At 35.3% G+C, this 22954-nt stretch overlaps 1 pseudogene; it reads right to left on the reverse strand.

Moving 5' to 3' along the window:
• Positions 1-292: 292 nt before the first annotated feature.
• On the reverse strand, positions 293-22816 carry LOC110752460 (AAA-ATPase At3g28510 pseudogene; annotated as a pseudogene).
• Between the last annotated feature and the right edge of the window lie 138 nt (positions 22817-22954).

Below are 22954 nucleotides of genomic sequence, written 5' to 3' on the forward strand. Positions count from 1 at the left end.
CTTTCACTAATTACTACATATTTTCTAAAGATACAGTGTTTGTCGGGTCGCTACATAATCAACTTAAATCACTCAAACCCACCATGCCATACATTTTATTCCAATTTTTTGTGATAAAATAATATATAATTGACTAAATAAACATCCTCTAAAGTTTCAATAAAAAATTTCAAGTTTTTCTCACAATTTCCGTGATTTTTATTCAATTTTTATCGATATCAATATTTCCTTGATATTTACATCGATATATCCGTGTTTTTGGACCACCGATATTTCCGAAACTCTTGATATTTTAGACCTTGGTTCCACTACATTTCACTTCGTCTTTGACATTACAAGATATTTCCTTCTCTTTCTCTTCTTTGTCTACCTTTAATTTAGCTTCTTCCTCAGCTTTCTTGCTTGCTTCTTCCTCTACCTTCACTCTTGCCTCCACCCTAGCAGCCTCAAGAGCTTCAATCAAGAGTCTGCATCCTCTGTATCAGATTTAGGCATCAAATTCTCAGCAACATCAGCCGAGGTCATATCGGTTTCCCCAGCAAATGCTCGATGGATCCAAACAACTCATGTGATTCTACATCCAAATAATTCATGGCAAGCACTTTGAATGCTTCATACACTAGCGGAACTAGCAACAAGGCTACCATGGGCTCTAACCCAGGCAGAGACGGTCCCACGTCCAAACTAACCTGGGCTGTAGCCTAGGTGAATTGAAATTTTGCAACCTAAAATAATCCCACTGCCCATGATCACCATATAGCATCCAAATAAAATACCATTAGTCAAAAACATAATTGATACCCCATATTTCTCACCAATAAAAAAAAAGGGCTTGTCCAATATAGATCCCTACATTTTCTATTTCCTAGACATATACCCATCAGTATATAAATATATGTGTAAAACCCAATTCAAATTTAAATGACCAGTAGGATATAAGAGGTCATAGTATTCCTATGTTTTTACATCGTTGCCACCAAACTTCATATTTTATTTATAATTTATTTCAAGCATTTCATTAACTGCCATAATTGTAATTAATACTCCCTATTAATAGCATCAGTCCTGATTTCTTGGACCACAGGTCTAAGAGATTCTGGTCACTTGTTGCGTAGATTTAGCTCCACCAAAATGGATTAAGCTGCATCCTCAACTTGTGATACTCGCAAGTGCACGAACCGTTGGTAGTATAGCATATGTAAGTGCGAGGTCGATTCCACAGGGATTGGTGATTGAATGATCCAATTTAGTTTCCCTACACAAAATAGAAACAAAAAAACAAAGAACATAAAACAAGGAAGAAAGAAATAAGTAACTCAAGCAAATAAGTTCCCAAGTTCAATTTAGATTAATGGATTGATTCTAGCTAAAGTATGATTAAGCCATGGTGTGTGGTCATAACCTTGTGTTCCTAATTCCCTAATTTGATCATTTGTTGTCTAACCTAAAATTAAGCATTAGGAACCCATTAAGCATAGAAGAACATTTTAAACAACCAAGTATGTATCTAATCCCTGTTGTCGAATGTCCATACATACTCTTCCTATTCATAGTTCAATTCGAATTAAAGCATGGTGTATACTCTTAATTCAAACCAAGATAGCTAACATGCAAGCCTAAATGGTGATCAATCATTCAAACTAGCATATTAACTTATAAGCATAATGAATAAGAACAAAAACCATAATTGAAACTTGGAAACTAATTCAACTTGAAAACTTAAGAAAAGAATTTACATAACAAAGAAAAATAAATTACAACTAAGAAAACATTAAGGAAACTAAGAGAACTTTGAGGAAGAAAGGAAGTGTTTGAGAACTTTGAGGAGGGAGAAGAAAGTGTTTGGGAACTTTAGAGAATTTTGGAAGAACATGTGTTTGAGAGCTTTGAGGATTTTGGAAGGGAATGTGTTTAAGACATGGGGAATTTGGAAGAGAGTGTTTGAGAACTTGGAGGATTTGGAGAAGAAAGTAGAGAGGTGTTTTGAGAGCTTTGTGGATTTTGGAAGAGAGTGTTTAGGAACTTTGAGAATTTGGAAGAGAGTGGTTGAGAACTTGGAGGATGTTTGTGAACTTGGAGAATTTGAGAACTTAGGGAAGGAAGAGAAATGTGTTTGTGAAGTGTTTGAGACATGGAGACTTTTGGAAGAGAAGGGAAGTAGAGAGATGTTTGAGAACTTTGAGGATTTTGGAAGAACATGTGTTTGAAAGCTTTAGAGAATTTGATGAAGGAAATGGGAGAAGTGTTTGGGAAGTGTTTGGAGAAGAGAGTATTTGAAGAATTTAGAAGAAGAGAAAGGAAAAGTGTTTGATATTTAGTACAAAGAAAATTTAATAGAATGATCTTATTACAACAATTGAGAACTACAAAGGGAAACTAAGAGAATTTGAGGGAGAGAAGGGAAGGGAGCTCTAGAGAATGATCTTCTCCAAATCCTCCAAGTTCTCAACCACTCTCTTCCAAATTCTCCATGTCTTAAACACATTCCCTTCCAAAATCCTCAAAGCTCTCAAACACATGTTCTTCCAAAATTCTCTAAAGTTCCCAAACACTTTCTTCTCCCTCCTCAAAGTTCTCAAACACTTCCTTTCTTCCTCAAAGTTCTCTTAGTTTCCTTAATGTTTTCTTAGTTGTAATTTATTTTTCTTTGTTATGTAAATTCTTTTCTTAAGTTTTCAAGTTGAATTAGTTTCCAAGTTTCAATTATGGTTTTTGTTCTTATTCATTATGCTTATAAGTTAATATGCTAGTTTGAATGATTGATCACCATTTAGGCTTGCATGTTAGCTATCTTGGTTTGAATTAAGAGTATACACCATGCTTTAATTCGAATTGAACTATGAATAGGAAGAGTATGTATGGACATTCGACAACAGGGATTAGATACATACTTGGTTGTTTAAAATGTTCTTCTATGCTTAATGGGTTCCTAATGCTTAATTTTAGGTTAGACAACAAATGATCAAATTAGGGAATTAGGAACACAAGGTTATGACCACACACCATGGCTTAATCATACTTTAGCTAGAATCAATCCATTAATCTAAATTGAACTTGGGAACTTATTTGCTTGAGTTACTTTCTTATTTTCTTCCTTCTTTCATGTTCTTTGTTTTTGCTTCTGTTTTGTGTAGGAAAACTGAATTGGATCATTCAATCACCAATCCCTGTGGAATCGACCTCGCACTTACATACGCTAAACTACCAACGGTTCGTGCACTTGCGAGTATCACAAGTTGAGGATGCAGCTTAATCCATTTTGGTGGAGCTAAATCTACGCAACAAGTTTTTGGCGCCGTTGCCGGGGATCGGTAACATTGTTTGATTCTATTTGGCTTTCCTACTTTATTTTTTTTTCTTAACTGGACAATTTCAAGTTTTAAAGTTAATGACGTTAATGGACAAGTTGTGTTTGTAGTCCAACAGAAAAGGACAATTGCCCAACAAGCAAGAGAACTGGGTTTAAGTCCCAGCTTACACAACCCATTGGTGCTTGTTGCTTTGAAGCATGGAATTGGACGTGTGTTGATTTTTCCTTTTCATTTTTAGTTTTTTTTTTTTATATTTCGTAATCCTTTAATTCTGTTTCAAGTTTTTCGTGTTCGTTTTAGCAATTTATGATAGCTTAATAAAAATGGAGAGAGATGGCAACCTCAATCATAAGAATGGGGAGTGTGGAGCAGTGGGAGAAGTCGCGACCTCCAAATGCATCCATGCTCGACCTAATCGCTTCAAGGGGGAGTATTCCAATCTTTTCTCTTTAGTTGTTTTGTTATTATTTTAGTAATTTTAATTTTCTATTTCTTTTATTAAAAAAAAAAATTAAAAAGATTTTTTATATTAGCTGACTCGTGGTAACTCCAGTGAGCGTCTCCGTCAATACAGTGTCTAGGAGTTCTTTAGGCGACACCTTCGGTGTCTAAGAGTTTGGGTTTTAAGTGGGACCTTTGTGACCCCTCCAACCTTCCCGGATCCCCTGGCTGTGTTTTCTGAGGCCCTTAACTGGTCATCCATGAGTTGCTTGTATATTTGTGTGTTTTTAAAATAAAATATTTATAAAAAAAAAAAAATTTTAAAAATTGAAATTTGAGTTTTTATTTTTTTTATCCTTGTAAATTGCAATTTGGAACTTCTTTTTATTTATTTATTTATTTTTCTTTGTGTGGTCAGTTAGTTGTAAATAATAATAAATTTTTTTTAAAAATCAATTTGGAACTTCTTTGTTTTTTTTTTTTTGTTTTGTTAAGATAGTTTATGTATTTATTTACGTGGTGTGGTTAGTTAGTTTATTTCTGAGTGTTAAAAACATATTATTTTTATTTCACTCAAACACTGCATTACAAACAAAGAAAAAAAAAAGTAAAAAATTTAAAATTAAAATAAAATAAATAAAAAAAACAACTTCTTCTTCTTCTTCTTCGTCTTCATCTTCATCTTCATGGCATGCCTCTATTATCTCTTACTTGCAGAATCTGCAGCAGCTCCACATGGTCCTCATTTTTTCTTTGCAGTGCTTCCACGTGCTGATTGGCACAGTAGAGCCGCTTCTGCAAGTCCGCCACCATAGCCTTCAAGGAAACTATTTCCTCGCTCATCGCGGCACACTCCCGTGTTCTCGCCAGTAAACGCATGCCCAAATTGGTAGCCGAGACCGCGTGGAGCACAGTTAAATTGTGGGACTCCTCCACTGCTGCCTTGTCAGACCTCTTTGCCACATACAGATGATCTGTCGATGTGAGCTTGCTGCCAATCATGCCTTCCAGCAGCGCTGCTCTGTTCGGCACTGCCTCAGAAAAGTTCGGTATTACCTCAGCAAAGTTTGAGGCCGTACCATGATGATATGTGGAGTTTGGGAAGACATGGTTTTGAGGAGCCCTTATCTGCGCATTCGGTGGCGCAAGGGACAATTCAAGGTTTAGATCATCAAGGTGAGTGCATGAAGATGCCATTGTTTTGTTTCTGGATTTTTTGATGTTTTTCTCTGAATTTGCAGGAAGAAATGCGGGGTGCTCTTCTACTTTACCGAGATGAGTTTAAATAGACTTATGCAGATGAGGGAGCCGAAAGCACTTCGGATCTCGAGGGTGCTATCCTGTGCTCTTTTCTCTCGGATCCCTTCATTTCTGGCGCAAATTGCGAGCGCGTTTTTTTTTAAAGGGAGCATGTCTACACTTTCACTTACTTTTGCCTCCCTGTTTTCTGATTGCTTTGTATTTTTGTCTGTTATTTCCAGTCATTTTGTTTTTCTTTTCTTTTGTTTAAGTTTCGAGAAGTGTGTTTTCCATTTCTTTTATTTTATTTTATTTTTCTTTATTCATTGTTTTTCTTTTTAATTTAAAAATAACTTGTTTTCTTCTTGTTTGACAGGTTTCTTAATAATGTAGTTGGAAGAAGAGACAAAATTAAAGATGCGTCTTGGACACCTGGTGCAAGAATCCCAACTCTTCTTTTAAATTCTTGTTTGAATTGCGTGTTTATTTCAGTTTATTTATTTATTTATTTATTTTGTTTTTTATTTAATTAGGTAGTATAATTTAAAACTCATAGGATATTCTTTGAAGGAGCTAAATTTTTGGTAACTCCAGTGAGCAACCGCAGTCTATACAGTGTCTAGGAGTTCTTTAAGGCGACACCTTCGGTGTCTAAGAAGTTAGGGTTTTAAGCGGGACCATTGTGACCCCTCCAACCTTCCCGGAACCCCTGGCTGTGTTTTCTGAGGCCCTTAACTGGTCATCCTTAAGTTTTTCTCTTAAAAGAAGAAGCAGTTATTTGTGTATTTACTTAACTAAAAATAAAAAATAAAAAAATCTTGTTTGGGTCTTCGTGTTTTTGTTTGATTGTCGTTCTTTAAATTTAGGGTCAATCGTTTCTTTGAGATAGCTAACGTTTTTATTTCCCAATTAAAGAAAGAAAAAATTAAAATTAAATAATAAATAAAAACTGAAATCATTTCTTCTTGGCGCTCGGTGTCTCGACCATAGAAGCTTTGAGTTTGGCCCTCTGGCTGTCCTCTTCCGGGGCTTCACGCACAGCCTCTTGGGGCTCATCACTTGAGCTCCCAAAGATCGCAATCTTAGCTTGAGCGTAACTACTCTCGCGATCCGCTTGCTTGCGTTTACCCGGTCGGTCTAGGTCCTCCAGTTGCTTTCTCATGTCGCGAGAGTACAACTCTACCATCTTTGATAGATTTTTATTCTCGTCTCGCAATACTTCTAGCTGGTGTCGATTCACCTCCACAATCCTTGACCTCTCCCTTTTCAAGCTTTTTATAGCACTCTGACAGTCTTCAACCAAACTTCGCTCTGCCGCCAACTGAGCTTTAAGCACCTCTACCTCATGGGACTTCGCAAGTAGGCGATGACCCAAACTTGCGACACATGTTGTACTCTGCACGCTCAGTGCCAGGGCATCACTCGTGACCCGGTTGTCATCCCTTGTCCCGAACACACGTATATCTTTGGGAGTCACTAAATTTCTGCCCACTCCAATGGCAACATCGTTGTCCAGGAGTATTGAGTCAGCTACAGTCACAGGCCCCCGTGCTGAGGCAAAGTAGGGCATCCATACTGGTGCTACTGCTTGGCCTCGTGTCTGAGTCGGTGGAGCTAGGTTGAGATCTAACGAAAAGGGGTAGGAAGAAGCCATTTGATTTCTCACTTTTTTTTTCTTTTTCTTGCTTCTTTTCTCTTTTGTGTTTCTGAGTTTGTGTGTTTTTTTTGTTTTTTTTTTTTTCCCTTCTTTTTCCTTCTTATAGATGTAGTCTTTGACAAACCCTAGCCGTTGCAGCGTCTAAGCGTTTTCTGAATATCCAGCGTTCCTCGAGTCCCACAATCTTCTCACTTTCCAACCGTTTCCAACTCATTTGTCACGACTTGCTTTGTCTGAACGGACGCGTTCAGCAAAGTCGTCGCGCCTTTCCATGGCCCCGTAATTTCTGCTTGTGGAGTCTGCGGCGCCTCTATGCGTCAACACGTGGCTCTTGCTTTCTGCCCGTGACTATCCATGAAACAACATCAGGGACCACATTCCCTCTTTTTAGAAATCCCGCTTTGCGCTCATAATTCACGTTTTATCTTTTTAAGAAAAAAATTAAATTTAAACGTGTGGGCTTCAGATTTCATGTTGGGTCGGGTTTTACCGTTGTTGGGTTAATATCATTTTGGGTTGTGCTTTCAATTGTTTGGGTTTCAGTTTGTGTAAGACTATCTGTTAGGGCTTACTGTTTTGAGTGTTTTACTGTTTCGTGTTTTTTATTTTTTTATTTTTTTATTTTTTTATTTTTTTTATTTGATTGTTTGTTTTGTAATTTTTATTTTGTAATTGTTTTATTTTATTTTTGTATGTTTTGTGATTTTTATTTGCTTTAATACCCTTCATTTGTTGTTATGACATTGTTTGTGGCTAATTTTTAAACATTGAGGACAATGTTCATTTCTAGGTTTGGGGGTATTGGAGTTTAGCAAGTAAATTTGGTTTTTCTTAAAATTAAAAAAAAAAAAATTAAAAAAAATAATAATTGAAAAAAAAAATTATTTATTTTTTTTGCTTGTTTTTATTTTAAGTATTGTTTTGTTTTGTTTTTGTTTTGAGTCACTTTCCGAACACTTATGATGAGATAGTGATAAATGTTTGCATGACTTAAATGAAAATTGGATTTCATTTTATTTTAGTGTTTTTTTTCTTTATTAAAAAAAAAAAAAAAAAAAAATTGGCATTGTTCTATCATGATATGTTCGAAACCTTTGCACTTGCCATTTGTTTCATAATTTTCCAATTAAAGGATTTGCATGACCCAAAGAATTGTATCAAGCACAAATTAGACTTATATAACCATATAAAGTGAGCTTTTGAGCCTTGTACTTCATTTCATGAGTGTTATATACATACTCTTATTTTCTTGTCATCTAAGTTGTTGTTTGATCTCATTATTCATTGATTTGGTTGAACACTTAAAAGTCATTCATTCTTGTGCAATTTGACTTCATGACATTTAAAGAAATGATATTAAGGCCTTCTTTGGATCGTTTGTGCCTTTCAAGATAACCTTATGCATGCTTAAGCATGATTTTCCATTGTTAACCATTTTGAGCCTACATGTAAACCTTTTTCTTTCATTTACCAATTATATTTCCTCGCCTTAGCCTGAAAAACAAATATTTACCTTTCTAAGGAACTCATGAGCTTTAATTGAGATGTGTTTTTCACACTAAGTTTGGGAAGAGGTGTTACATTTCGAAGAAAAAAAAAATTCACACAATTGGTGAAAGAAAAGAGAAAAGTGGTGGTTGAATGAAATTTCATTTTTGGGCCTTCAAAATAAATTGGTGTTTGTTGAATTAAAGGAAATGAGTGAATCAATGTAAATGAAGGTATAAGGAGTTTTGATCATGTAAAAGAAAAAAAATCTAATCGTGATGATTCGAAGTCTTGTAAATAATTATTTGATGCTCTTACATTGCGAGTTCCTTGGACTTTGTATTATCCATACCTTTCATTTCTTACTCACCTTACACCCTTGGCCCAATTACAACCTATGTTAAAGACCTAAATTGATCTTAAATGTCATATGGTTGAATTGCATTCATTTTTCTACTTTTAAGTGTTTGGCATCCTTCTTGAGATCATATTAATGCAAGTTCTTCATCTTTCTATTTCGAGTTAAGTCCTTATGGTTTAACTCTATTCTCATGTTTATAACTGAGTGATGCATTATAGCCCTCTTCTGAGTGATTCATTTGTGAGAGGACAACTTTGGTGAGATTTAAAGTTGAACTTATGCTTTGTATGATTTTTGAAATTGTGTGAAAACTAAGATTGGGGAATTTGTTGCATTTGGCTATCACACTACTACACTTTGAGCATATTGTGTTTAGAACTTTGCCGCTTTGTAAATAATGTCTAAAAATTGAGCTTTTACTGTTAAAACGTTTAAGTCATGTGCATGAGTCATTTCTCTTCAGAAAATGTTCCGAAAAATTGTTTTAAGTTCTTTGTGTTTTTTGTGTTTGTTTTTGTTTTTGGTTTTGCTTAAGGACTAACAATCTTTAAGTTTTCTAATTACTTTGTTTTACAGAGTCAGTAAAACGTTTGTGGGTATCGTATCTGTTAAACCCTCAGGAGACACAACTCCTCCTACTAGGGATGCCTAGAGGTTTAAAGGCTTGTTGCATATGCTAAATGCAATCGAGTTACCTACGAAAGTGGTTTAGTTAACTTCTAGTTTTGTTTTTAACTTTGTTTTGTGTTGTTTTGCTCGAGGACTAGCAAAATCTAGGTTTGGGGGTATTTGATCGGTTCATAATTGTATATTATTTCTTACCCTTCTAGCTTATGATTTGGTTATGTTTTTGAGTTAAACTTGTGCTTTTAATCCTTTTTGTGTTTATCTTTCAGTTAATTGAGCTTTAGGTAACAATGATGGCTTTGGAGAACATAATTTATGCAATTCAAGCATGTTAAGGCCTAATTTGGATGAATTGATGAAGAGCTTAAAGACAAATTCATTATGGCTACAGCCCCTTGCCAGTCCAGTTCCGTAGGTCATATTGCAAGCTTTGTTTCAGCAACCTACATAGCTCGGATGAGGCCACATTCTTCATGAAAGTTGTTCCAATGGGTGTGTACTATAACATATCCAAATTTCAGGCCCATTGGATATATCTGGAGTCTGTTACCTAGCAAACACAGAGCCATGCTCAGGATGGATTGTTTTCAGCGCGGAAAATGAGTTAGCAATTTGTTTTGGCCTTAACTTCTTACTCCGACCTTGGATTGGCCCAAATAACATATGGCTGGAAAGAAGACATTCTGAACTTCAATTTCAAGTGCTTAAAGTCCTAATTTGATTAAGAGAAGCCCAAGTTGTAAGCCCTTGAAGTTGCTGGTCATGCTGATCTCAGCATGTGCTGGTTGGATGCTTGGTCATGGTGAGCTAGGCATGAGCTATCATTTCTGGTTGGAAGCTTGGTCATGGTGACATGAAGATGAGCTAGGGCTGCTGGTGGGATTTATTGGGGAAGTGCATCAACCATTCAAGATTTTCTAATACAAGTGCATCACCCAATTTAGATTTTCTAATACAAGTGCATCAACCATTTCAGATTTTATAAAACAAGTGTTGTATGCATTAGCCATATTGAATTCAGATTTTCACTTCTCCTAGGCCTATAAATAGGGAGGTTCTCTAAGCTTGTAATAACACCCCAAGGGGGGGAGCTCTCAAGCACTTCTCTAGAGCTCCCTTCCCTTCTCTCCCTCAAATTCTCTTAGTTTCCCTTTGTAGTTCTCAATTGTTGTAATAAGATCATTCTATTAAATTTTCTTTGTACTAAATATCAAACACTTTTCCTTTCTCTTCTTCTAAATTCTTCAAATACTCTCTTCTCCAAACACTTCCCAAACACTTCTCCCATTTCCTTCATCAAATTCTCTAAAGCTTTCAAACACATGTTCTTCCAAAATCCTCAAAGTTCTCAAACATCTCTCTACTTCCCTTCTCTTCCAAAAGTCTCCATGTCTCAAACACTTCACAAACACATTTCTCTTCCTTCCCTAAGTTCTCAAATTCTCCAAGTTCACAAACATCCTCCAAGTTCTCAACCACTCTCTTCCAAATTCTCCATGTCTTAAACACATTCCCTTCCAAAATCCTCAAAGCTCTCAAACACATGTTCTTCCAAAATTCTCTAAAGTTCCCAAACACTTTCTTCTCCCTCCTCAAAGTTCTCAAACACTTCCTTTCTTCCTCAAAGTTCTCTTAGTTTCCTTAATGTTTTCTTAGTTGTAATTTATTTTTCTTTGTTATGTAAATTCTTTTCTTAAGTTTTCAAGTTGAATTAGTTTCCAAGTTTCAATTATGGTTTTTGTTCTTATTCATTATGCTTATAAGTTAATATGCTAGTTTGAATGATTGATCACCATTTAGGCTTGCATGTTAGCTATCTTGGTTTGAATTAAGAGTATACACCATGCTTTAATTCGAATTGAACTATGAATAGGAAGAGTATGTATGGACATTCGACAACAGGGATTAGATACATACTTGGTTGTTTAAAATGTTCTTCTATGCTTAATGGGTTCCTAATGCTTAATTTTAGGTTAGACAACAAATGATCAAATTAGGGAATTAGGAACACAAGGTTATGACCACACACCATGGCTTAATCATACTTTAGCTAGAATCAATCCATTAATCTAAATTGAACTTGGGAACTTATTTGCTTGAGTTACTTTCTTATTTTCTTCCTTCTTTCATGTTCTTTGTTTTTGCTTCTGTTTTGTGTAGGAAAACTGAATTGGATCATTCAATCACCAATCCCTGTGGAATCGACCTCGCACTTACATACGCTAAACTACCAACGGTTCGTGCACTTGCGAGTATCACAAGTTGAGGATGCAGCTTAATCCATTTTGGTGGAGCTAAATCTACGCAACAAGTTTTTGGCGCCGTTGCCGGGGATCGGTAACATTGTTTGATTCTATTTGGCTTTCCTACTTTATTTTTTTTTCTTAACTGGACAATTTCAAGTTTTAAAGTTAATGACGTTAATGGACAAGTTGTGTTTGTAGTCCAACAGAAAAGGACAATTGCCCAACAAGCAAGAGAACTGGGTTTAAGTCCCAGCTTACACAACCCATTGGTGCTTGTTGCTTTGAAGCATGGAATTGGACGTGTGTTGATTTTTCCTTTTCATTTTTAGTTTTTTTTTTTTATATTTCGTAATCCTTTAATTCTGTTTCAAGTTTTTCGTGTTCGTTTTAGCAATTTATGATAGCTTAATAAAAATGGAGAGAGATGGCAACCTCAATCATAAGAATGGGGAGTGTGGAGCAGTGGGAGAAGTCGCGACCTCCAAATGCATCCATGCTCGACCTAATCGCTTCAAGGGGGAGTATTCCAATCTTTTCTCTTTAGTTGTTTTGTTATTATTTTAGTAATTTTAATTTTCTATTTCTTTTATTAAAAAAAAAATTAAAAAGATTTTTTATATTAGCTGACTCGTGGTAACTCCAGTGAGCGTCTCCGTCAATACAGTGTCTAGGAGTTCTTTAGGCGACACCTTCGGTGTCTAAGAGTTTGGGTTTTAAGTGGGACCTTTGTGACCCCTCCAACCTTCCCGGATCCCCTGGCTGTGTTTTCTGAGGCCCTTAACTGGTCATCCATGAGTTGCTTGTATATTTGTGTGTTTTTAAAATAAAATATTTATAAAAAAAAAAAAAATTTAAAAATTGAAATTTGAGTTTTTATTTTTTTTATCCTTGTAAATTGCAATTTGGAACTTCTTTTTATTTATTTATTTATTTTTCTTTGTGTGGTCAGTTAGTTGTAAATAATAATAAATTTTTTTTAAAAATCAATTTGGAACTTCTTTGTTTTTTTTTTTTTGTTTTGTTAAGATAGTTTATGTATTTATTTACGTGGTGTGGTTAGTTAGTTTATTTCTGAGTGTTAAAAACATATTATTTTTATTTCACTCAAACACTGCATTACAAACAAAGAAAAAAAAAGTAAAAAATTTAAAATTAAAATAAAATAAATAAAAAAAACAACTTCTTCTTCTTCTTCTTCGTCTTCATCTTCATCTTCATGGCATGCCTCTATTATCTCTTACTTGCAGAATCTGCAGCAGCTCCACATGGTCCTCATTTTTTCTTTGCAGTGCTTCCACGTGCTGATTGGCACAGTAGAGCCGCTTCTGCAAGTCCGCCACCATAGCCTTCAAGGAAACTATTTCCTCGCTCATCGCGGCACACTCCCGTGTTCTCGCCAGTAAACGCATGCCCAAATTGGTAGCCGAGACCGCGTGGAGCACAGTTAAATTGTGGGACTCCTCCACTGCTGCCTTGTCAGACCTCTTTGCCACATACAGATGATCTGTCGATGTGAGCTTGCTGCCAATCATGCCTTCCAGCAGCGCTGCTCTGTTCGGCACTGCCTCAGAAAAGTTCGGTATTACCTCAGCAAAGTTTGAGGCCGTACCATGATGATATGTGGAGTTTGGGAAGACATGGTTTTGAGGAGCCCTTATCTGCGCATTCGGTGGCGCAAGGGACAATTCAAGGTTTAGATCATCAAGGTGAGTGCATGAAGATGCCATTGTTTTGTTTCTGGATTTTTTGATGTTTTTCTCTGAATTTGCAGGAAGAAATGCGGGGTGCTCTTCTACTTTACCGAGATGAGTTTAAATAGACTTATGCAGATGAGGGAGCCGAAAGCACTTCGGATCTCGAGGGTGCTATCCTGTGCTCTTTTCTCTCGGATCCCTTCATTTCTGGCGCAAATTGCGAGCGCGTTTTTTTTTAAAGGGAGCATGTCTACACTTTCACTTACTTTTGCCTCCCTGTTTTCTGATTGCTTTGTATTTTTGTCTGTTATTTCCAGTCATTTTGTTTTTCTTTTCTTTTGTTTAAGTTTCGAGAAGTGTGTTTTCCATTTCTTTTATTTTATTTTATTTTTCTTTATTCATTGTTTTTCTTTTTAATTTAAAAATAACTTGTTTTCTTCTTGTTTGACAGGTTTCTTAATAATGTAGTTGGAAGAAGAGACAAAATTAAAGATGCGTCTTGGACACCTGGTGCAAGAATCCCAACTCTTCTTTTAAATTCTTGTTTGAATTGCGTGTTTATTTCAGTTTATTTATTTATTTATTTATTTTGTTTTTTATTTAATTAGGTAGTATAATTTAAAACTCATAGGATATTCTTTGAAGGAGCTAAATTTTTGGTAACTCCAGTGAGCAACCGCAGTCTATACAGTGTCTAGGAGTTCTTTAAGGCGACACCTTCGGTGTCTAAGAAGTTAGGGTTTTAAGCGGGACCATTGTAACCCCTCCAACCTTCCCGGAACCCCTGGCTGTGTTTTCTGAGGCCCTTAACTGGTCATCCTTAAGTTTTTCTCTTAAAAGAAGAAGCAGTTATTTGTGTATTTACTTAACTAAAAATAAAAAATAAAAAAATCTTGTTTGGGTCTTCGTGTTTTTGTTTGATTGTCGTTCTTTAAATTTAGGGTCAATCGTTTCTTTGAGATAGCTAACGTTTTTATTTCCCAATTAAAGAAAGAAAAAATTAAAATTAAATAATAAATAAAAACTGAAATCATTTCTTCTTGGCGCTCGGTGTCTCGACCATAGAAGCTTTGAGTTTGGCCCTCTGGCTGTCCTCTTCCGGGGCTTCACGCACAGCCTCTTGGGGCTCATCACTTGAGCTCCCAAAGATCGCAATCTTAGCTTGAGCGTAACTACTCTCGCGATCCGCTTGCTTGCGTTTACCCGGTCGGTCTAGGTCCTCCAGTTGCTTTCTCATGTCGCGAGAGTACAACTCTACCATCTTTGATAGATTTTTATTCTCGTCTCGCAATACTTCTAGCTGGTGTCGATTCACCTCCACAATCCTTGACCTCTCCCTTTTCAAGCTTTTTATAGCACTCTGACAGTCTTCAACCAAACTTCGCTCTGCCGCCAACTGAGCTTTAAGCACCTCTACCTCATGGGACTTCGCAAGTAGGCGATGACCCAAACTTGCGACACATGTTGTACTCTGCACGCTCAGTGCCAGGGCATCACTCGTGACCCGGTTGTCATCCCTTGTCCCGAACACACGTATATCTTTGGGAGTCACTAAATTTCTGCCCACTCCAATGGCAACATCGTTGTCCAGGAGTATTGAGTCAGCTACAGTCACAGGCCCCCGTGCTGAGGCAAAGTAGGGCATCCATACTGGTGCTACTGCTTGGCCTCGTGTCTGAGTCGGTGGAGCTAGGTTGAGATCTAACGAAAAGGGGTAGGAAGAAGCCATTTGATTTCTCACTTTTTTTTTCTTTTTCTTGCTTCTTTTCTCTTTTGTGTTTCTGAGTTTGTGTGTTTTTTTTGTTTTTTTTTTTTTCCCTTCTTTTTCCTTCTTATAGATGTAGTCTTTGACAAACCCTAGCCGTTGCAGCGTCTAAGCGTTTTCTGAATATCCAGCGTTCCTCGAGTCCCACAATCTTCTCACTTTCCAACCGTTTCCAACTCATTTGTCACGACTTGCTTTGTCTGAACGGACGCGTTCAGCAAAGTCGTCGCGCCTTTCCATGGCCCCGTAATTTCTGCTTGTGGAGTCTGCGGCGCCTCTATGCGTCAACACGTGGCTCTTGCTTTCTGCCCGTGACTATCCATGAAACAACATCAGGGACCACATTCCCTCTTTTTAGAAATCCCGCTTTGCGCTCATAATTCACGTTTTATCTTTTTAAGAAAAAAATTAAATTTAAACGTGTGGGCTTCAGATTTCATGTTGGGTCGGGTTTTACCGTTGTTGGGTTAATATCATTTTGGGTTGTGCTTTCAATTGTTTGGGTTTCAGTTTGTGTAAGACTATCTGTTAGGGCTTACTGTTTTGAGTGTTTTACTGTTTCGTGTTTTTTATTTTTTTATTTTTTTATTTTTTTATTTTTTTTATTTGATTGTTTGTTTTGTAATTTTTATTTTGTAATTGTTTTATTTTATTTTTGTATGTTTTGTGATTTTTATTTGCTTTAATACCCTTCATTTGTTGTTATGACATTGTTTGTGGCTAATTTTTAAACATTGAGGACAATGTTCATTTCTAGGTTTGGGGGTATTGGAGTTTAGCAAGTAAATTTGGTTTTTCTTAAAATTAAAAAAAAAAAAATTAAAAAAAATAATAATTGAAAAAAAAAATTATTTATTTTTTTTGCTTGTTTTTATTTTAAGTATTGTTTTGTTTTGTTTTTGTTTTGAGTCACTTTCCGAACACTTATGATGAGATAGTGATAAATGTTTGCATGACTTAAATGAAAATTGGATTTCATTTTATTTTAGTGTTTTTTTTCTTTATTAAAAAAAAAAAAAAAAAAAAATTGGCATTGTTCTATCATGATATGTTCGAAACCTTTGCACTTGCCATTTGTTTCATAATTTTCCAATTAAAGGATTTGCATGACCCAAAGAATTGTATCAAGCACAAATTAGACTTATATAACCATATAAAGTGAGCTTTTGAGCCTTGTACTTCATTTCATGAGTGTTATATACATACTCTTATTTTCTTGTCATCTAAGTTGTTGTTTGATCTCATTATTCATTGATTTGGTTGAACACTTAAAAGTCATTCATTCTTGTGCAATTTGACTTCATGACATTTAAAGAAATGATATTAAGGCCTTCTTTGGATCGTTTGTGCCTTTCAAGATAACCTTATGCATGCTTAAGCATGATTTTCCATTGTTAACCATTTTGAGCCTACATGTAAACCTTTTTCTTTCATTTACCAATTATATTTCCTCGCCTTAGCCTGAAAAACAAATATTTACCTTTCTAAGGAACTCATGAGCTTTAATTGAGATGTGTTTTTCACACTAAGTTTGGGAAGAGGTGTTACATTTCGAAGAAAAAAAAAATTCACACAATTGGTGAAAGAAAAGAGAAAAGTGGTGGTTGAATGAAATTTCATTTTTGGGCCTTCAAAATAAATTGGTGTTTGTTGAATTAAAGGAAATGAGTGAATCAATGTAAATGAAGGTATAAGGAGTTTTGATCATGTAAAAGAAAAAAAATCTAATCGTGATGATTCGAAGTCTTGTAAATAATTATTTGATGCTCTTACATTGCGAGTTCCTTGGACTTTGTATTATCCATACCTTTCATTTCTTACTCACCTTACACCCTTGGCCCAATTACAACCTATGTTAAAGACCTAAATTGATCTTAAATGTCATATGGTTGAATTGCATTCATTTTTCTACTTTTAAGTGTTTGGCATCCTTCTTGAGATCATATTAATGCAAGTTCTTCATCTTTCTATTTCGAGTTAAGTCCTTATGGTTTAACTCTATTCTCATGTTTATAACTGAGTGATGCATTATAGCCCTCTTCTGAGTGATTCATTTGTGAGAGGACAACTTTGGTGAGATTTAAAGTTGAACTTATGCTTTGTATGATTTTTGAAATTGTGTGAAAACTAAGATTGGGGAATTTGTTGCATTTGGCTATCACACTACTACACTTTGAGCATATTGTGTTTAGAACTTTGCCGCTTTGTAAATAATGTCTAAAAATTGAGCTTTTACTGTTAAAACGTTTAAGTCATGTGCATGAGTCATTTCTCTTCAGAAAATGTTCCGAAAAATTGTTTTAAGTTCTTTGTGTTTTTTGTGTTTGTTTTTGTTTTTGGTTTTGCTTAAGGACTAACAATCTTTAAGTTTTCTAATTACTTTGTTTTACAGAGTCAGTAAAACGTTTGTGGGTATCGTATCTGTTAAACCCTCAGGAGACACAACTCCTCCTACTAGGGATGCCTAGAGGTTTAAAGGCTTGTTGCATATGCTAAATGCAATCGAGTTACCTACGAAAGTGGTTTAGTTAACTTCTAGTTTTGTTTTTAACTTTGTTTTGTGTTGTTTTGCTCGAGGACTAGCAAAATCTAGGTTTGGGGGTATTTGATCGGTTCATAATTGTATATTATTTCTTACCCTTCTAGCTTATGATTTGGTTATGTTTTTGAGTTAAACTTGTGCTTTTAATCCTTTTTGTGTTTATCTTTCAGTTAATTGAGCTTTAGGTAACAATGATGGCTTTGGAGAACATAATTTATGCAATTCAAGCATGTTAAGGCCTAATTTGGATGAATTGATGAAGAGCTTAAAGACAAATTCATTATGGCTACAGCCCCTTGCCAGTCCAGTTCCGTAGGTCATATTGCAAGCTTTGTTTCAGCAACCTACATAGCTCGGATGAGGCCACATTCTTCATGAAAGTTGTTCCAATGGGTGTGTACTATAACATATCCAAATTTCAGGCCCATTGGATATATCTGGAGTCTGTTACCTAGCAAACACAGAGCCATGCTCAGGATGGATTGTTTTCAGCGCGGAAAATGAGTTAGCAATTTGTTTTGGCCTTAACTTCTTACTCCGACCTTGGATTGGCCCAAATAACATATGGCTGGAAAGAAGACATTCTGAACTTCAATTTCAAGTGCTTAAAGTCCTAATTTGATTAAGAGAAGCCCAAGTTGTAAGCCCTTGAAGTTGCTGGTCATGCTGATCTCAGCATGTGCTGGTTGGATGCTTGGTCATGGTGAGCTAGGCATGAGCTATCATTTCTGGTTGGAAGCTTGGTCATGGTGACATGAAGATGAGCTAGGGCTGCTGGTGGGATTTATTGGGGAAGTGCATCAACCATTCAAGATTTTCTAATACAAGTGCATCACCCAATTTAGATTTTCTAATACAAGTGCATCAACCATTTCAGATTTTATAAAACAAGTGTTGTATGCATTAGCCATATTGAATTCAGATTTTCACTTCTCCTAGGCCTATAAATAGGGAGGTTCTCTAAGCTTGTAATAACACCCCAAGGGGGGGAGCTCTCAAGCACTTCTCTAGAGCTCCCTTCCCTTCTCTCCCTCAAATTCTCTTAGTTTCCCTTTGTAGTTCTCAATTGTTGTAATAAGATCATTCTATTAAATTTTCTTTGTACTAAATATCAAACACTTTTCCTTTCTCTTCTTCTAAATTCTTCAAATACTCTCTTCTCCAAACACTTCCCAAACACTTCTCCCATTTCCTTCATCAAATTCTCTAAAGCTTTCAAACACATGTTCTTCCAAAATCCTCAAAGTTCTCAAACATCTCTCTACTTCCCTTCTCTTCCAAAAGTCTCCATGTCTCAAACACTTCACAAACACATTTCTCTTCCTTCCCTAAGTTCTCAAATTCTCCAAGTTCACAAACATCCTCCAAGTTCTCAACCACTCTCTTCCAAATTCTCAAAGTTCCTAAACACTCTCTTCCAAAATCCACAAAGCTCTCAAAACACCTCTCTACTTTCTTCTCCAAATCCTCCAAGTTCTCAAACACTCTCTTCCAAATTCTCCATGTCTTAAACACATTCCCTTCCAAAATCCTCAAAGCTCTCAAACACATGTTCTTCCAAAATTCTCTAAAGTTCCCAAACACTTTCTTCTCCCTCCTCAAAGTTCTCAAACACTTCCTTTCTTCCTCAAAGTTCTCTTAGTTTCCTTAATGTTTTCTTAGTTGTAATTTATTTTTCTTTGTTATGTAAATTCTTTTCTTAAGTTTTCAAGTTGAATTAGTTTCCAAGTTTCAATTATGGTTTTTGTTCTTATTCATTATGCTTATAAGTTAATATGCTAGTTTGAATGATTGATCACCATTTAGGCTTGCATGTTAGCTATCTTGGTTTGAATTAAGAGTATACACCATGCTTTAATTCGAATTGAACTATGAATAGGAAGAGTATGTATGGACATTCGACAACAGGGATTAGATACATACTTGGTTGTTTAAAATGTTCTTCTATGCTTAATGGGTTCCTAATGCTTAATTTTAGGTTAGACAACAAATGATCAAATTAGGGAATTAGGAACACAAGGTTATGACCACACACCATGGCTTAATCATACTTTAGCTAGAATCAATCCATTAATCTAAATTGAACTTGGGAACTTATTTGCTTGAGTTACTTTCTTATTTTCTTCCTTCTTTCATGTTCTTTGTTTTTGCTTCTGTTTTGTGTAGGAAAACTGAATTGGATCATTCAATCACCAATCCCTGTGGAATCGACCTCGCACTTACATACGCTAAACTACCAACGGTTCGTGCACTTGCGAGTATCACAAGTTGAGGATGCAGCTTAATCCATTTTGGTGGAGCTAAATCTACGCAACAGTGACCACAAATCTCCTAGACCCCTGTAGTCCAAGAGATCGGAACTATTAATAGCATATCAATCACCCCATTTCTTTTGGTTGTCATTCCCTCTCATATATCGCCCCCTAAAATTGCAAACCAAAAAAAAAATTCTGTAAATTACATATCCAATAATGTACCTATGAAAAATATAAATATAAATATATACGTATACAAATATGAATATATTATTTAAATAAAATATAGGTATATTATTTACCAAAAAAATTTAAAAAAAAACTAAGTCAGTTACTTTGTAATTGAAATTTTCGTACATTTTTCAGAAATTAAAAATAGGTACCCAATAATTTATAGAAAATATAAGTACATTATTTACCCATAGGTTCTTTATAGAAAACAAATAATAGTTACTTTATTCAGAGAAAAAAAAGGTACATTATTTAGAGAAAAAATTAGGTACATTATTTAGAGAAAAAATAGATTCATTTAAAAAAAATGTTTCTCATCAAACAAACAATAAATAGATTATCAAAATACTTTTCAACATAATTAGAATGTACACTATTATTCATAAAACTATAATAAAATAGATTACTAGTAGTATAATTCATAAAATGAAAGCAACAACAAAAAATTATTAAATAAACCAAAACGTTAATCACATGTAGATTACTAATACGTTAATGTAGAATTTACTATTTAATTTCAAATAAGTTTCTAAATTAATTCCTACATCCACTACAACCATTTGAAAATCAATCCAAATTCAACGTGTGTCATTAGTTACACCCTCACATAACACGTTAACTTGTAAATATGGATAGTTTTGGAATCCAAAAAATAGAATAAATCATATTTTAAGCTAGACTAGGTAACTTACTTACTTGGATCCTAGTTATCGGGTTTTATTTGAAAAAATTGGGTATTTTAAATAGAAAAATAAAAAAAAGGGTTGTATGTCATTAAAAATGATTTTTATGGGTCTAAGCTCAATTTACTATAAAAAGAAAAAAAAATACAAACTAACTCCACACCACAGGGGAACACCCCTAATACAAACTAATATCATTTCATTCTCTCTTGCTGAGTTACCCAACCCCTGCTCTTTGAGACTTCGACCAAAGAGAAAATCAAAATTCCATGTCGCTGCTGCTGCACGCCAAAGATCACCCATGTTCTTGAAGACTTACTTAAAGCAAACTAAGGTAATCTTCAATCCTTCATTTTCTTTAATTTTCTTCTTTAAATTTGTTGATGTTGAAATTTTGGAGATTAATTAGGGTTTATGAAGTATAATTAGGGATTTACAATTGAGTTGACATTCTATACTACTTGATTGATAGATTGATCTGTTTGGTACTAACTCTTTCTGTGTCTACAGCAACAACGCAATGAGCATTTTCATGTATGAGACTTATTAAAAATCGACTTCAGAACAAGATAGGTGATGAGTTTCTTGCTGACAGTATGTTACTTCATATTGAAAGAGAATTTATTGATAATATAGATAATGAATCAATAACTAGTGATTTTAACTCTGTGAAAACTTGAAGAGTGCAACTTATATAAGTATTATTTGTATTTGTATTTTGCATTGTATGTTTATTTCTTGTTGTTGTCTTTTTTTTTCCCTTATTAGTTTCTATCTACATGTACTATGCATTTTGAGGGGTAAGGCTCATTATGTCCCCCCGTGTAATTTTTTTGCTATCAATGAAATGCACTTGTACTGTCGAGTTTTCTATAGGTTTGTACGTAAGGTAAATTTAGCCCGTGACATTTTGAAATCTTGGGTCCGTTCTTGAGCCCAGGTAGTCTTTAAAAAAAATTTAAAATATGCTATATGTATTTTAATATGATTTTAGTAGTCCACCCAAATGCCTAGTAACCCACCATTATCCATTCAACTTTGTAGGTCTATAATCATCTTATATTTAAATTGTTTGCTTATTTAAGAAACATAATCTCTTAATAAACACTCATAACTTTCTACCTTTTACTATTTTCTCCCACTGTTTCCTTCGTCAATATTCATGTTAACAGTCATCATATCACCCTTTACAATTAACTAGCAAGGTTGATATAATTTAATGTATACTTTTATTTCTAGAAACACTATAGAAACTGTAAGTACAAAAAAAAAAAAAATAATAATAATGATTTGATTTTAAGTCAATAAGTTTAGCTAGCCCACCCGTTGAAAAATTCATGATTCCGCCCTTGTCTTCATAGCAACAATAGGACAACTGAATATGCTTGTCCATTCTTCCCCTTCTAATGAGAGCAGGGTCAATTTTGTCCACATAGTTAGTGGTGAACACAACCAGTCTCTCCCCTCCACAAGCTGACCAAATCTCATCAGTAAAGTTCAACAGTCCAGACAAAGTGACCTTGCTCGTTGTGGCTTCTTCTTCTTCAGGCCTTTTAGGAATTGGGTCCTTTTCATCCCCATCTTTCTCTCTCCTTCTCTTCCTTCTTTTTCTTTCGATGTCCGGTAATATCAAGCGAGCAATCAATGTCCTCGATCACAATAATCGCCTTGCCAGTATGTCGATCAACATCTTCCTCAGCTCGGTGTTGTCCTTGACAGCAGTTAATTCGAGATCATAGACATCATAGTGTTGAAGAATACACGCAGTCCCACATCGGAAACTTAACAAAATAGAAAGTCTCATATAATGAATGGCTCCACTCCTAATAATATCGAGGCTTTTTGTATTAAAACTCACTGCTAAACAGGTGGTTAAGTTATGGACAATATCGATGTTGCTGGGTCAAGGGTTTGTCCCTCTGAAATCTTAACATATAGTTCATGAGGTTAGACATGGTAGACTTGCCCATGCCCGGTGGCTCGTAAAGGAGATATCCACACTTCCAAGCCTTGCCAATTTTCTTGTAGTGGTCTTTCCCTTTGCTGAACTTAAGGAGATCATTGATGATCGCTTGCTTCTCTTTTGGGTCCATTGCCAAGGTCTCAAATGTTGCAGGGTGCTCAAACACCATATGGCTCCACTTAGCCTCCAATCTTGGATCCAAGATGAGCAAACTTGTCTGCTGGAACCATGTTTGCAACTTTTCCGGTTCTTTCTTGGCCTCTGTATCTTCTTGTTTTTCCGAGACGATGTATGTATCTATGTATGTTACCATTTGTATACTTGGGGGTGAAGATTATTTTAGTATATTTTATTGGAAAAGGCCTTGGTGTGAGTCGGTATTGATTATTCTGTGTGAATACCATCAAACATTTCTGGTCCAAAATTGACTGGTAGATTTTGTCTCAAGACG

This window comes from Prunus avium, chromosome 3, assembly GCF_965620075.1.
Source record: "Prunus avium chromosome 3, drPruAviu1.hap1.1, whole genome shotgun sequence".
Taxonomy (NCBI): domain Eukaryota; kingdom Viridiplantae; phylum Streptophyta; class Magnoliopsida; order Rosales; family Rosaceae; genus Prunus; species Prunus avium.